This window comes from Corvus brachyrhynchos, unplaced genomic scaffold (assembly GCF_000691975.1).
Source record: "Corvus brachyrhynchos isolate BGI_N302 unplaced genomic scaffold, ASM69197v1 scaffold3, whole genome shotgun sequence".
NCBI classification, from domain to species: domain Eukaryota; kingdom Metazoa; phylum Chordata; class Aves; order Passeriformes; family Corvidae; genus Corvus; species Corvus brachyrhynchos.
The window spans coordinates 9,609,836-9,623,731 of NW_008237619.1; the positions used below are offsets into that span (position 1 = coordinate 9,609,836).

General features: G+C 44.4%; 1 protein-coding gene across 1 annotated transcript in view; it reads right to left on the reverse strand.

The window, feature by feature from the left end:
• GAP43 (growth associated protein 43) overlaps positions 1 to 13,896 on the reverse strand; it is a 58,020-nt gene that overhangs the window by 28,337 nt on the left and 15,787 nt on the right. The gene's annotated exons all lie outside the window — the stretch shown is intronic.

Here is a 13,896-nt window from a genome sequence, read left to right on the forward strand (position 1 = left end):
GGAATTCAGCCTTATAACAAAGAACAGGCATTCCCCATGTTTTTTAGACTTAAATTGTGAATTAATGTCTTAAATGGGACCAAAACAGAGCCTGTGCCTCACGCTGGTCTGCTGCAGAGAGATAATGCTCAGCTTATAAACCTTCACTGCATCTACAGGACAGATCACACTTCACCCCAATAATTTAGCAGCCCTTGGGCAAGTAACAGCTCAGCTGCATATTGATGAAAGGACACTGTTCTATTAATAGTCCCATTGGGAAGCATTCAAAAGACCTACTTGGAAGCAGAGCCACTGGTCTCTTTGCTGTCTGCACCTGGTTTCCATCACTGGCTCAGGTCACAAAACAAAGGAAGCAAGCTGACTGGGAAAGATAGAAGCATTTACTCCTGGGTAGGAAGAGAGAACCACTCCTTTGGCCATTGAAACTGTGATGTGCCATCTGGGGAAAGGCTTCTGACCAGAAGAGCAGAGAGAGGGGACATTCAGTAAAAGTGTGGCAGAAAGAAGGGAGAAGAAGCCACTGCAACATGCAGATATGCCACCGGAAACATCGTGCCTGTGGAGACGGGGAAAGAAGAGTGGCCACAGCAGCCACACTCCCCGGGAATGTGGGAGACTGGAAATGATCATTTCCACAGCACAAGAGTGGGTCGAGCACACCTGTGGAAGAGATGCTTGGCCAGGGAACCAGTCGCGTGTCCACTGCCATGCCACGGGTGGTACCCACTATGTCCCACTGGGTCCCCAGTGATCCCTCACCCTAGCACTGGTGCCCATCATTCTTTAAGTGGGTATGGTGGCCAAGGAGTGAGCAGCCCCAAACCATCAAGGAGAAGAGCCACCCCACACATCTGTGCAGGGATGTGGATGGGTCCGTATACAGCAGGAAGTGAGATGGGAGGAACACTAAGTGCCAGGATGCTTATGTAGGGAGTGAGAAAGGCTGTGAATGAATATGTAAATGGCATTAATACACAGAATTCTGCAGAAGGAATTTTTGTGCTCCAATTTTTTTGCCCAGGGACAAAATGGTTGCTGCACCAATCACAGGGGCACAGCTGAGCATTATGTCTACACTTCCCCAAGTGCATTAAATGACGCAGGATGGAAAATGGGCTTTCATGTTTGTCTCAGCTTGTCAGAGAGCAGGTGATGGTTATGTGTAAAGACAATGTAGGCACCAGCAGGCTGCCACCACTCATGTGTGTCTTGCACAGCTAACTCAACACTGTTTTTCAGCATCTGGGGGAAGCTTTTCAGCCTACTTCAGCACAAGGAGGTGGAAACAAATTGGAAGTATGTTTAACTTGCCAGGGTAGTGCAGAGCTCCACACAGGCTCATCCATCCTGTTCCTTAGACAAGTTTTGCAGCTTGCAGTAAGTACTGTGTTGCTGTGGCAACCTAACTGCTAATACCTGAACTATCTGGTTTAAGGAGATCTTGGGTATGCCAGCATTACACTGTAGCCACAGCAACATGAAGATAGACTGGTAACAGCACTGTATTACACTTAGATGCTGTAGCTTTGACTCCTTCTCCCCAAGGAGAAGCAGCAAGACTGGGAGACTGGAAGGACAATTTAGACATAACTACAAGGCCCTAAGGGTCCAGTCCCCATGCCTGATTCCTGCAAAACCATTAGTGAATGTGACAAAATTGTTAATCCCTGGACAAGATGAAAAACATTGACTGAAGGGAGACCTTTCTTGCCACTGGCCTTGTTGCTCTTTCATCCCACATACCTCCTACACCAACCAAGACGGCTATTACAGGTCGTGGACTGCTGCACGCCCAGCTCTCCAACTCCAGAGGAGCTGTCCTGTTACCTGAGCTATGCAGCCCTGTAAAGGTTTATCTCCTTCCCTCTGCTAGCCAGAGTCCAGGGCACAGGGAGCCACAGGGTCAGCTCTTGTGCTATTTTGACAGAAGCCCTCACAGAGAGCTGTGACTGCCAGTCAGCCTGGCAGGGGATGGGAGAGCACATCTCTCCAGGGAGGTCAGACCAAAACCTCTCACCTGCACCTACAGCATGGCAAAGCTAAAAGGCTCCCTTATTCCAGTGACATCATTGTCTTCTTCTCCCAGCTGGGGTGACATCCATTTGAGTCCTTGCCAGATCCCAAATTGTGCAACTGCAAAATGTATTTCCAGTAGGGTGCTTTCAGCATAATTTCAGATACAAAAGATAAGAAACATGAGACTGGGGCAGAGGTGGAGTTCAAGATTGTGGATGAAAGAAATGTACTAATAGTTTGTCTTTGCCAACTGTGGCCCTCAGGAATCCTGTTTCTATTCAGTCCTTCCCCAGTAAAGCATCCCAGGCATTTGAAAGCACTTTTTTTTCAGGCTACTGGCCTGCAGGTACTTCTGGGGTAGGACATGGTATCCATAAAGTATGTGGTACATGTTGTATAACAATGGGTTGGGTGAGAAACAAGTTGTTCAGGGGAAAACTTCTGTTCACACAAAAAAAAAGCCCCAAGGGCTTTTCACCTGTGGATTATGTGCACAGCAGATAAACCTTAATTAAGGAAGCACTCAAAAATAACCTGTATACAGCAGAAGCTCCTGGAAAGCAATTTGTCTTCCTTGGAAAGCTAAAAGGGTGAGTCAGCCCTGCCAGGATGCATTCAAAACCATCTCAGTGGAAAACAAGAAATCTGTCTGTCTTATCTATCTCCCAAGTGTTCATGACATCTTGGCTGTAGTATTGTGGCTAGAATAAAGTGGCTATTATTACTAGTGTTTGCATGGAATCTAGAGCTCCCAGCCAGGCATCAGGTCTGGTAGGGATTGGTTTCAGATATTAGTATTCCATTGCCCCCTCCCCTTCATTTACACATTTATGTGTAAAGCAAACTCATACTAATACCTAATACTGACATATTCACGATACTGTTAGGTTACATGCAATGTATTGCCATTTTACACAGAGCAAATGTGCTCTGTTTCATTTAGTGTTAAACAAATCATGGATGCTACAGAGCAAATGTGCTGTTTCATTTAGTGTTAAACAAATCATGGATGCTGTAATGGCAGGACATAACTGAGGCAGGTGGATGCAGAGCTAAATGGACATATAACACAACATAGTCAAACAAGTCCATTTTTTTATTCAGACCGTCCTCACATACCCAAGGAAGCCAGTGTGTAAAGCTTTGCCTTTATGAAACACACTTTTATGTCTCTATCCACACAGCCCACAGCATCTTTCTAGTCCTAGAGGGATGATCCTCTCACCATCCCCATCTGCTTGTCTGCCACACCTCCAGGTTTCTAGGACATCCCTTCCCAGGCAGACTGTTCCTGTAAGTGAGGCTTTCCCTGCTATCACGTAGCTGAGAGAGCAGGAGACAAGAAATTAATGTTTAAGACACAGATGGGGCAGAGGTTAGCTCTTAGGTACTAGGAATGTAGAAATTTCCTGGAGCCATGACAAGAAGATTTCTAATCTCTGGCCACTTTTGCAACTTCCATCTTCAAACTCACAGCTTACAGAGGGGTCAAATTATGGCAAAGAATTAAGGAAGTATTAGTACAACCTCCAGACCCTTTTAAATGTCTCCTACGCTGGTATTTCAGGAAAGGAGAAATGGAGAAACTAGGTGTTTTCTAGTTATTCCACATGTTTTCAGCCACATATTGGCAAAGAAAGGAGAGGACTGAGTGCTTTGGTCCTTGCTTGCTGTTAGTTCACTTGTCTCTCATGGCGCACCTCATTGCCTCTCCTTGGAAAAGTAATCACATAGTTTTGTATTTTGAATGCTGGGATGGAGAGACCAAGAAAGAACTTACTGTTTCACTGAAAGGTGTTTGAATATTACACAGCTTCCTCTGCCTCTCTCTCTAGCTCTCCTTTTCCTGGTGTTTCTCTGCCCTCCAATATATGGCATGTATCACCCACCTTAATGTTCATCCTAGGATCAGGCTGCTGTATGCTATAGCCATGCTATGAGCTCAGCCGTCACCCTGGTACCCTGCTCCTTTCTATCCCTAGTTAGGAGCTCCTCTTAAACGTGACACCAAATCCCAGACCCCTTCAATACACATGGCCATCTCCCAGTATTCTGAAATCTGCGTGCTGGAAGCCGAGATTTAGGACTCGCACACCTTTCACCAGACAAAGCATCAATACTGTCCAGAGCCTGGACATCCATAGAACCACTATGGATCAATAACCCACTTCACCCATTTCACCCAAGGGAAATATGATACCTGATTATTATTATTATTATTATTATATTAGGAAAAAAACCAACAAAAAAACCCCAACAACTGTGTTCTCCACGCAAAGAACAAAGGCCAAAAGTCATTCCTGTCTCATGACACCTGTGCTAAAGTATGTGTGGAAACTTTTCCTTCAGCTGTTTAGGTGAACTAGTGCTGAATCACCCAAACACCTGTGCTATTTGTGGGGTTAAGATGCCTCTCAGCCCATGCTCTGTTCTCGACTAGAACTCAATGTATGTTCATACTGATGTTACTCAAGGTCACTTGGGCCTAGACTCACAGAAATTTAAGCTCCCAGTGATTTCCCAGGATTGAGTCCTCAGTGTTTTTCATGGGCCTGGCTCCACATGACCTGATTTGTCTCAGAGATGGCATTTAAGGAGCAGAATGTATTAAAAAAAAGACCAGCTGTCTCCCCAGAAGGAGTGGAGCACGGACACGTGAAAGGGAGAAAAGGCTTTCACGCCTTGTGAAGTGAGGAAGCAATTTAGCACATAGAACAGCTTTTTTTAACCCAGTTAAATGGTGTGAAGACACCTGGCTAGAGGATGGCACCTGTCAGCACAACCTGTCTTCAAGGTGAGGAAACAAATAGAGTTCCTTTATTTTCCCAGGATGACTTCGGTGATGGTGGGTAAAACACCCTTGAGAAAGAAAAGGTTAATTCATCCCTCTGAAGGCCTAAGCAGGATTGTTCCCCAGGGTGTAACTAGCAGGGTTTCAGCTCTCCAGTTTCAAATCCTCTAACAATGGAGTTGCCACCCTTTCCTCTACAAGATTCTCTCACATGTAGGAAACTTCCCCTCTATTTTCTGGTGCCTAGATTAAAATAAGAAAATAACAGGCAGATGGTTGGGTGTTATTCACTCGTGTACAGTGACTGAAAAGAGAGGTAGAAGATAATCTAAGCTAGACCTATTTAGATATTTCTAGTGAGCCTTCTTAATAAATCCATACTCTCCCCTCCTGTTCTGTGACTTCCCTTCTGTTTGTCACCTTGTTTCTCTCAAGCTGGTGGTCAATCCTCTACCACCCTGAAGCTCCAACAGCTCCAGAAGTTAGATGGAAAAAGGCACTCAGTACTGCTTACGTTGCCTTTGCAGGCTGGGTGAAAGACAGTAGAGCCTTGCCCCTGAACGGGATGAAAGTGGATGATGTTCAGGATGGTGTTCATGATCTCCAGAGCAGAGAAGCTCACAGGGAAAAACACTTGCCTTGGGTCTGTTCTGGGCTCTGTGGAGCACTTTGGTGATTGTGGGGCACAGGCTGCGCTCACTCATCTTTCAATTTAAAGCACCCAGAGTCTCAGAGACAGGAATGGGGTGGAACTTGCTAAGGTGGCGCTTCTATAGTTCATGCCAAGGGTGTGTGTATACCCTGGGGTGTGGCCTAAGTGCATGAGGGCACTCCACGGCACAAGGTCTGTGGAGACTGTGTCAAAGGTCTTGAGTGTTTGGCACAATCAGCATCTATGTTCTTGCTTGAGGTTGGATGCTGGTGCATACTGTACTGTCAGTTGTGTCTAGTGTCTTTTCTGGAGGGAAATACTTGTGTCACTCCAGAAGGAACCAGTCAGCAGGTGTTCAGATCAAGGGATCAAAGCCTAGAAAGGAAGCAGGAAGGTATCCAAGCTGACCGTGTAAATGTATTCCCAAAACAGCCCACACTGAAGAAATTCAGCAAAAGAATCAGGTGAAAAATTTCCCTTGAATTATGCTTTGATTAGAAAAGTCCATTCAAAGAACAGCCGATTTTTGATGCAGATGTGCTTAGATAGAAATGCAAGCTTGCATGCCACTGGACTAAAGAGAAATTTTATCTTTTTAAGCTCCAACTGTGTGGTTTGCATGGTTGTGTTTGGGGCAGATTGGGCAAGGATGGTTGCTGCTCTGTGGATTATTTTGAAGTAGCACCTTCAGACTCTGAATCCATGGTCTGCTGACCATGAGCAGGTAATGAAACACAGAATTATCAATGTCTCTCCGTTCCTACCTTTTGTCTCTCACTTTCTTTTTTTTCTCCTCGCTTGCTTAGTTTTGGACTCCACAAAATTTTTCAGGGAATTGTTATTAGCCTCTAGTGGCTCAGAGTGCCTGCCCCCATGAAAGCTGGACACATTTGTTTCTGATCTAGCTGCACCCAGGGCACAGAGGCTAATTTACTGCTCAGGCTTGCTCCCCTGAGATCTTGGGCAGACAGCTGCTGAGATTCCCCAGAGTCCAGGCTTATGCAGGGTTTCCAGAATGACTTCCACAGGAAGCAGCAGCTTATGTCCTGCTTCCTCCATAGGAACACAAGGCATCCCATCCTTCAGGCCTGTCGATCTGCAAACATGCTGATGGTGCACTGTCTATGTCACTGAGGAAGACATTAAATAGCACTGGTCCCCATATGGACCCCTAAAGGTCACCACTTGTCATCAGTGTCTACAGGGACTCCAAGTTGTTGACCGCTACCCTCTGGAGGCAACTGTCCAACCAATTCCTCACCCACCAAAGAGTCCTCCCATCAAATCTCTCTCCCCAGTTTAGAGAGAAGGATGTCATTGGGAATCATGTTGAAGGCCTTGCAGAAGTCCAGATGGTGACATCTGGAGCCCTTCCCCTATTCATTGGTGTAGTCACTCCCTCAGAGAAAACCTCGAGGTTAGTCAGGCAGGACTGGCCCTTTGTGCTACCACCACTGCTTTATACCTAGCACCTTCACAAAGAAGAAAAGGTGTTTCTCCTCCTGAACTGCAGCTATGGCCGGGGTGAAACCCTGTGGCTGCCACCTGTGCCTTCAGTCACACACAGCAATTAAACTTCAGGAGGGACAAAGGTGTATATCCCAGCTGAAATTATAGGGTGAGCTGAAGAAGGCAGCAACCGGGATTCTTGACTGGGATCTTGCAAGGCCAGTAAAGTAAGTATTGCCCTTCTTACTGTTCTGTTAACCTCCTGGTCAGACCTTTGCCTTTTGTTTTTCAAGTCTTGAACAAGAGCCTAGACTCAAGCATCACATTTAGCCAACAGCTTCCCCATTCCCTGAGGAGCACCATACAATCTTTCAAGTCATCAGAGCTGCTCTTAGCAAAACCCAAAAAATCAGAGTTGCAGATCTATGCAATTTGATAAACTGCCTTTAAAACAGCTCTGTCTAAGACATCCTCTCTCATAGCCTCTTCAGCTTTTGTTCCAAATAGACCAATCCCACAACCCCACTGCAGAGCTGAACTCAGTGTCCACCATGATATTGTATCCCCATTACCACAGCAATCCATTGCAAAGGCTTCTACCTACTGGTATAGACTCTATCTTCTCACTGGGGCAGCTGGCTTTTTCTCAGCTTCTGGTTCTGATGGATTCAACAGGTCTCACTGACATGGCCTCTCCTTACCAGTCAGGATTAGCCCTACTGGGGTATCCCTTCATGGGATTTCCTGACCCTGTTAACACCAGCCTCAACTTCACTAGGACAGGGTGTCAGCCTAGCTGCTGGAAGGCAGAGAATGAGGGTGTTGAGTGATGGATCTGATCTTCATGGATGCTCAGTTTATTAATTTGTGTTGTGGATCTTCATGCCCATTGGGGCTTGACTGACCCAGAGATTGCATCCTCTGGCTTGCCCTGGCCATTGTCTCCACCCACCTTTACTTCAGTTGTACCACTGGTGTTGACATTTGCCCCACAGATCTTCTACAGGGTGTCTGATAGGACTGTTGTGACAGCCTGTGTATGAATTCAACACAAGCAGTGGGTAAGACATGGACCCCTCTTATCTGAATTCTTCACAGCAACTCCATGCCTTGGATGTCAGGGACCTTATAGAAAACCTTATGGGAAATTATTCTTGGCCTACATTTACTTTTCATTTCTCATACGTGTTTACAGTACCAGCAGAGAAAGAAGGAGAGAGATCCGTATCTCCTCCCTGCTTAGGCACCAGTACAGGTGAGAACAGGAAGAGTTAGACCTACTCTTGAGATATCAAATACAGGAGACAGGTCACTGGTCCCACCAAGAGCTCTTGTATACTGCTGACTTACAGAAAAGAGTGAGAAGACCCAGACCATCTTTTTCTATTCCTTCTATCCCAAAGTTTGTACAACTTATTAACAAATGGTTGTACTAAAATCTTATTTGAAGTCCAGTGCCAAAAGCAATGTCAGATGATGAAAGTGGAGTTTCATTTCATTGATTCCAATGACATTTTATTAGGGATAATTTTTACCAGACCTCTGTGGTCTGCTGCTCCACTGGAAACATTGTTAAGTTCCAGAAGGACTCTGAACATAATTAAATTAGTATTTGTAGTGCTGCAAGAACCTCAAATGCACGGTGTGTAACTCAGTAAAGTATTGTGCAATATTTAATATTTAAGTTATCTTACCTACTTCCTCCTGTCAGTGGAGGATGAGAACATCCTGAAAGGGGGCTTAAGTGTCTGCCAGAACCTGAAAAAGTCTCCAGAGGGGACGTGTATGACACAGCTTCTTTCACCCAACAATCTGGGCTTGGCTGCCCAGTTTGTGTAACTCCAGTGCTTCCCAAGGTCTGTAAAACTGATGAATCAGGCCTGTGATTGCAACTGTCACTCCTGAGTGGCACCCCTCTCCCCTCTTCAGGTGAGATTGTCACCAGAGTACAGGCATGGTTTTGACTGGGAAGATCCTGAACATGAGACTCAGTAGCCCCAGGGCTTAGTCACTTTTTCTAGACCCTGGCACTGAGCTATGGGAAATGCACATGTGGCTTTGAGCCATTTTATTTCCTACTTTGCTCCTTTACTGTATTCAACCCTATTGAAAAGGGGGAAGGGGGAGGCAAGCCTGCAGTGCCTGCTGCAAAAAACCCTTTGTGGACCCTGCTACTTTAGTGCTATAAAGACCCCCAGCCAAAGGGAACATGCTGAATAGATGTGCGAGGGAAAAAGCCACAAGTCTTTGGATCCACCACTTACAAGGGCTAGTATATCACAGCCACATTCAAATAGTCATCCAGATCTTCTCCTGATCTTCCTGCTGCAGGACAACTGTTATTTATTTCAATTCTTTCACCCCCTGGGCTTCCCATTTTAAAGTTGTTATTAAAATAGGGCTTCAATAGGTATTTAATATGTTGGTCATCAGGTCTTCTAGGTTTTTTCCATTCTTCAATCAAGAAGCGTGTCAGTAGCCTCAAAGCACTGCATATTGTAACGTCTCTTCCCCAGGCACACAGTTTGGATGACTCTGCATCTGGTACATCTGTAGCAGAACTGTACATCCAGACACCCCTGAAGCCCAGCCTGTGGGGGACTTTACTTAGTGACCCCCTGGCAGAGAAGCTGAGGGAAAAGGGACCCTGGTAAGGACTCCTAGGATGGCTGGGAAGGCACAGTGCACAGAGCTACTTCCACTTCTTTCTACTCTGCTGCAGGTTCGATATGGAAATACAGTTTTCTTCCTGAGAAGGATGTATGGGTTTCTGGAATAGGAACCTTCTTCCCTCAGGAACCCATGCAAAACCAGACAGAAAGCACTGATAAGTTTGCACAGATGATCTAATACCAGAAAATGGGCAGTGTTTCCTCTTCTCTTAGTAAGGGCCAGTTCACACTGACCAGCTTTGTCACACACTAAAGAGGAAATAACTGAAAATCTCCAGGGTCCTCTAGACCCTCCCTGTACAGTGCAGCAGGGCTGATTCTGTTCATCCACCCTGCAGGAGTGGTTTTGACCAGTATTTGGACATTTGCTCCAAAAATGGCTTTCTGGGTTCCTGTGGCAGTTTATTCCTTTGGTGAAATAAAGAATTGCTCCCAGAGTTTCAGCCAGCCCCCTGTATCTTGTCTATGCTTTAGTTTGTTTCTGCTTTCTTAGTAACACCCCTCCACATATCAATAGCTCTCACTTGTCATACCATCCTTCTTTGTCAGATCACTCCTCCTAGCCCTCTTAAGCCCTAACCAGATATCTTACTTGATTACTAAATTACATTTGTTCTACGGAGAAATTACTAAAATGTCTCCCCAGCTTTAATGAATAATGAAACACTATACTTACAAAAATAGTAATTAGCAATATAGCTCAAAATAAATCAATGTGTGGATCAGACTCCCAAAGGCAGGAGGAAAAGCTACAGCCATTAAAATAGGTGGAGCTGAAAATAGCTAAGGATTTGGGGAAAAAGAAAGGAAAAAAATAGCTTAAAGGAACTTCTGAATGGCCACGTCCTATAGATAGTTAGCAATCCACACAGGTTGGTAAACACTGTCCTGACTGCTCCATTTCCTGTCAGCTCCCCTCTAATGCTATTCAGCACATTTATGAGTTTTCTGAGGATGTCAAGCAGCTGGAGCAGCCAGGAAAAGTAAGAGGGAGTGGAAGAATGTCAAACCCTCTTTGGTGGTTTCCAAGAGTTTCCATCAGGACTCCTATCGTCCTTCCTTCCAGATGAAGGAAGAGGTGCCCACTGTAAGAAAAACCGAAACGCATAAGGATTTATAATGCTGACAACCATTATTATTTCTACATCCTATGGATGGATCTCCCTTGTGGTGTGGGAAAGGAAGCAATGAAACAAGCAATGGCAGACAAGACAATGAGAGTGTGTTGAAAGGGCATAGGGAGCACACTGGTTTACAGAGAAAAACAATTCAGATACTACAGCAGCCAGCTTGTTTTCTCCTAGCACCACCTAAAATATAGTGCTATTTCTTGGTAGAAAGACATAATTCTGTTTCTTCAGGAAATCACAGGACAAGGTTGGTTCTTGCCAGATCAATTTACTGACCTGTTAACAATAAAAATACCAAGTCCTTCATAAGGCACACCTTTGGAGTCAAGCAAATCGTAGGTCTGCTCAAACAACCCAGATTATGGTAGGCAAATGTCTACATTATGTGGCCAGGCCATGTCATTTATTGTACTATACTGTTCAGATTAACTGGTCCCTCAGTCAGGAAAATAGGCACAAATCATGCAAATTGCATTACAGTGAATGATTATCTATCTAAAATTTTAGCCCAGGAGTGTGGTGGGTTTTGATTTTGGTTTTTTTTTGGGGGGGGGAACTCTTTTTTTCCCTTCCTTCCCAGTCAGAGAGGGGAAATCACGTTGTACAACTATCACAAACTGCATGTCACAAACACACACATATGGATAAACATAGTGGAGTAAGTGAGCAAATTGCAACAAATACACTGCCTGTCAGTTTGCATAATGAATTCACTAAATCCTTCTGAAATTAAATCAGAAATGAACCCCAGATAGAGAATACTTTCAAACAGATTAAATTCAGTGAGACTCATTTGATCCTTTCCAGAAAGAATGCGTTATGAATGTACAATCACTTTCTGTACTCTCTCAAACCAGACACCAAGGTTTTGGAATCTGCCTGATTCTTAGAATATCTGAGGACACTCATGTAGAATTGCACCTATTGGGGCTTTCAGGTGACTAAGACTTTGATTTCAGTGCAAAGCAGAGAAAAAACTTTCTACATGTAATTTCCTTTGGTTGCAGAAGCAATTATTTTGAAGCCTGAAGAAAATATAACACGTTCCCCCAAGACGCCTGCTTTACAGATTGTACTCTCACAGAACTTTACCATGAATTATTAACATTTTAGTATACATTTCTATGCTTTAGCTCTAGTGGTTCCCTATAAACTTGGCTGAAAGAAGAATTAAAGGGCCAGGTTTTAAGGAAGGAATGCTGGGATCTTAACAAATACCTCATTGCCTTAATCCTATTGAAACCAGTGCAAATTAGACACCAAGGCTCTCTGGAAATCCTACTAGGCTCCTGCCTATATAAATCTTATTTGTTAGGACACTTCTGTAAATTACCTAATACCACCCTTCCACTGTTTGGAAAAAGGCTTGTAAATATCTGCTGCGAGATTGCAAAGTAAAACAAAGTAGCTTAAAGAAGACTTAAAGCGTTAGTAGGAAATCTGGATATTTGGAGCTTAGGAAACTCTGGGGTATAAAGGGATTACACTAAAATCTTGGTCCTAGTTTTTGCAGTTGGAAGTCGGAAAGTTAAAATGCAGGAGGGAAAAGTTTGGCAAAGGAGAACAGAGGATCCCAGGGGCAGCCAGATGGCTGTCCTACACCCCTGCCCCACCTTTGCTGCTGATTCCTCGGTTATCTTGGCCCATGCTTATCATGGGGTCATTCCTATTGACAAGTTCTGCATCTCTGAGTAGCTGACTTCAAACACCTTGAGTCTGATTTGGAGCAGTGCCGAGCACTCAGAGCTGCAGCTGACAGTAATGGGAGATGCTTTCAGAGATGTGCAATTGAAAACAAAAACTATGAATAAAGGTCAGGCCCTGTTTCTGAAATTCAGGACATAAAACTAGGGCATCCTGCTGACCAAACTCTTTGTGCCTCAGCTGTCCACCTGAAAAAATGGAGAAAAAATACTCAGTTATCTCACATGGGTGTTGCAAAGATTTACTAAATGATGTTAGGGATGTGCTCAGAATCACAAGACAGCTCAGGAGAAAATTAGTATTTCTGATTTCAGAACAAGGTTTGAATATTATGTGGGATCACACACTGACTTATTATGAGAATTCAAAATATTGAATAACTGCTCATTAAGTGAGCACTCTCCATTCTGTGACCCGAATGCAGTCAGAATCCCTGAAAAGAAAAATGTGTTCCTGTTATTAGAAGTGTACTGAAATGCATTCACAAGAGGAGACCATACTGAGGTTGCACAGGCAACTACATTTCCAGTGTTGGTTTATTTTTTTTATACTTGCTTTAGCATCTTTAATAACTTTCTTCTAACACAGTTTCTCTGTGGTCTTTATCACACATATATTAGCTCGTATTGCTGCTGAAGTCTATTTCCACTCCCAATAATGTGGGATAATGCAACTCTTACCCAAATTTCACTTTTTAAAATGTAATTAACTACATCATGGGAGCTCAAACCTCTTGGCTTCATCAGTATCTTACAAAAAACCCAAAACACCTTTCAATTTCCAAGAGGTGTCAACCTCCTATCCAGTACCTTAGGCAAGGTGAGGGCTTTTTCAACAAGCAGCTCCCAGGCAGAAACAAGCAATGGCTCCCCAGGGTGCCAGCATCCAGTGTGGGATGGGATAAGGCTGGGTGCCCAGCTGAGTCCCAGTGCTTGTAGGAAGCTAGTGGCCTCAGAAGACCCTGGGAACTTCTTCCTACATGGAGATACTGATAAAAAAGCAGTCCTATCATCAGCAGTGTGCTGGCAGTAATACAATATATATCCATAACCCCAAGCTGTGCCAGGGGAGGTTCAGGTTTGACGTGAGGAGGAATTTTTTCACAGAAGGGGATGCCACGCATTGAAATGGGGTGTCCAGAAAGGTGGTGGAGTCACCACCCCTGGAGGTGTTCAAGAAATGACTGGATGTGGCACTCAGTGCCATGGTTTAGTTGACAAGGTGCTGATTGGACAAAGGCTGGACTCGATGATCCTAAAGGTCTTTTGCCACCTAAATGATTCTGTGATTCCATTGTGGGAGTTATATGTCAATCGCTCAGTATCTACCTCTGGGTCCAAAGCCACAGGTTGTCCATCCTTGAATTAGGTGAGGCAGGATTATCAGTGGAAAATGAAGGGCTTTTCTTAGCAAAAAATAAATTAATAGAAAGTACATCTTATCTGGCAATTTAATGAATGCACAATTAGTGCATCAGGG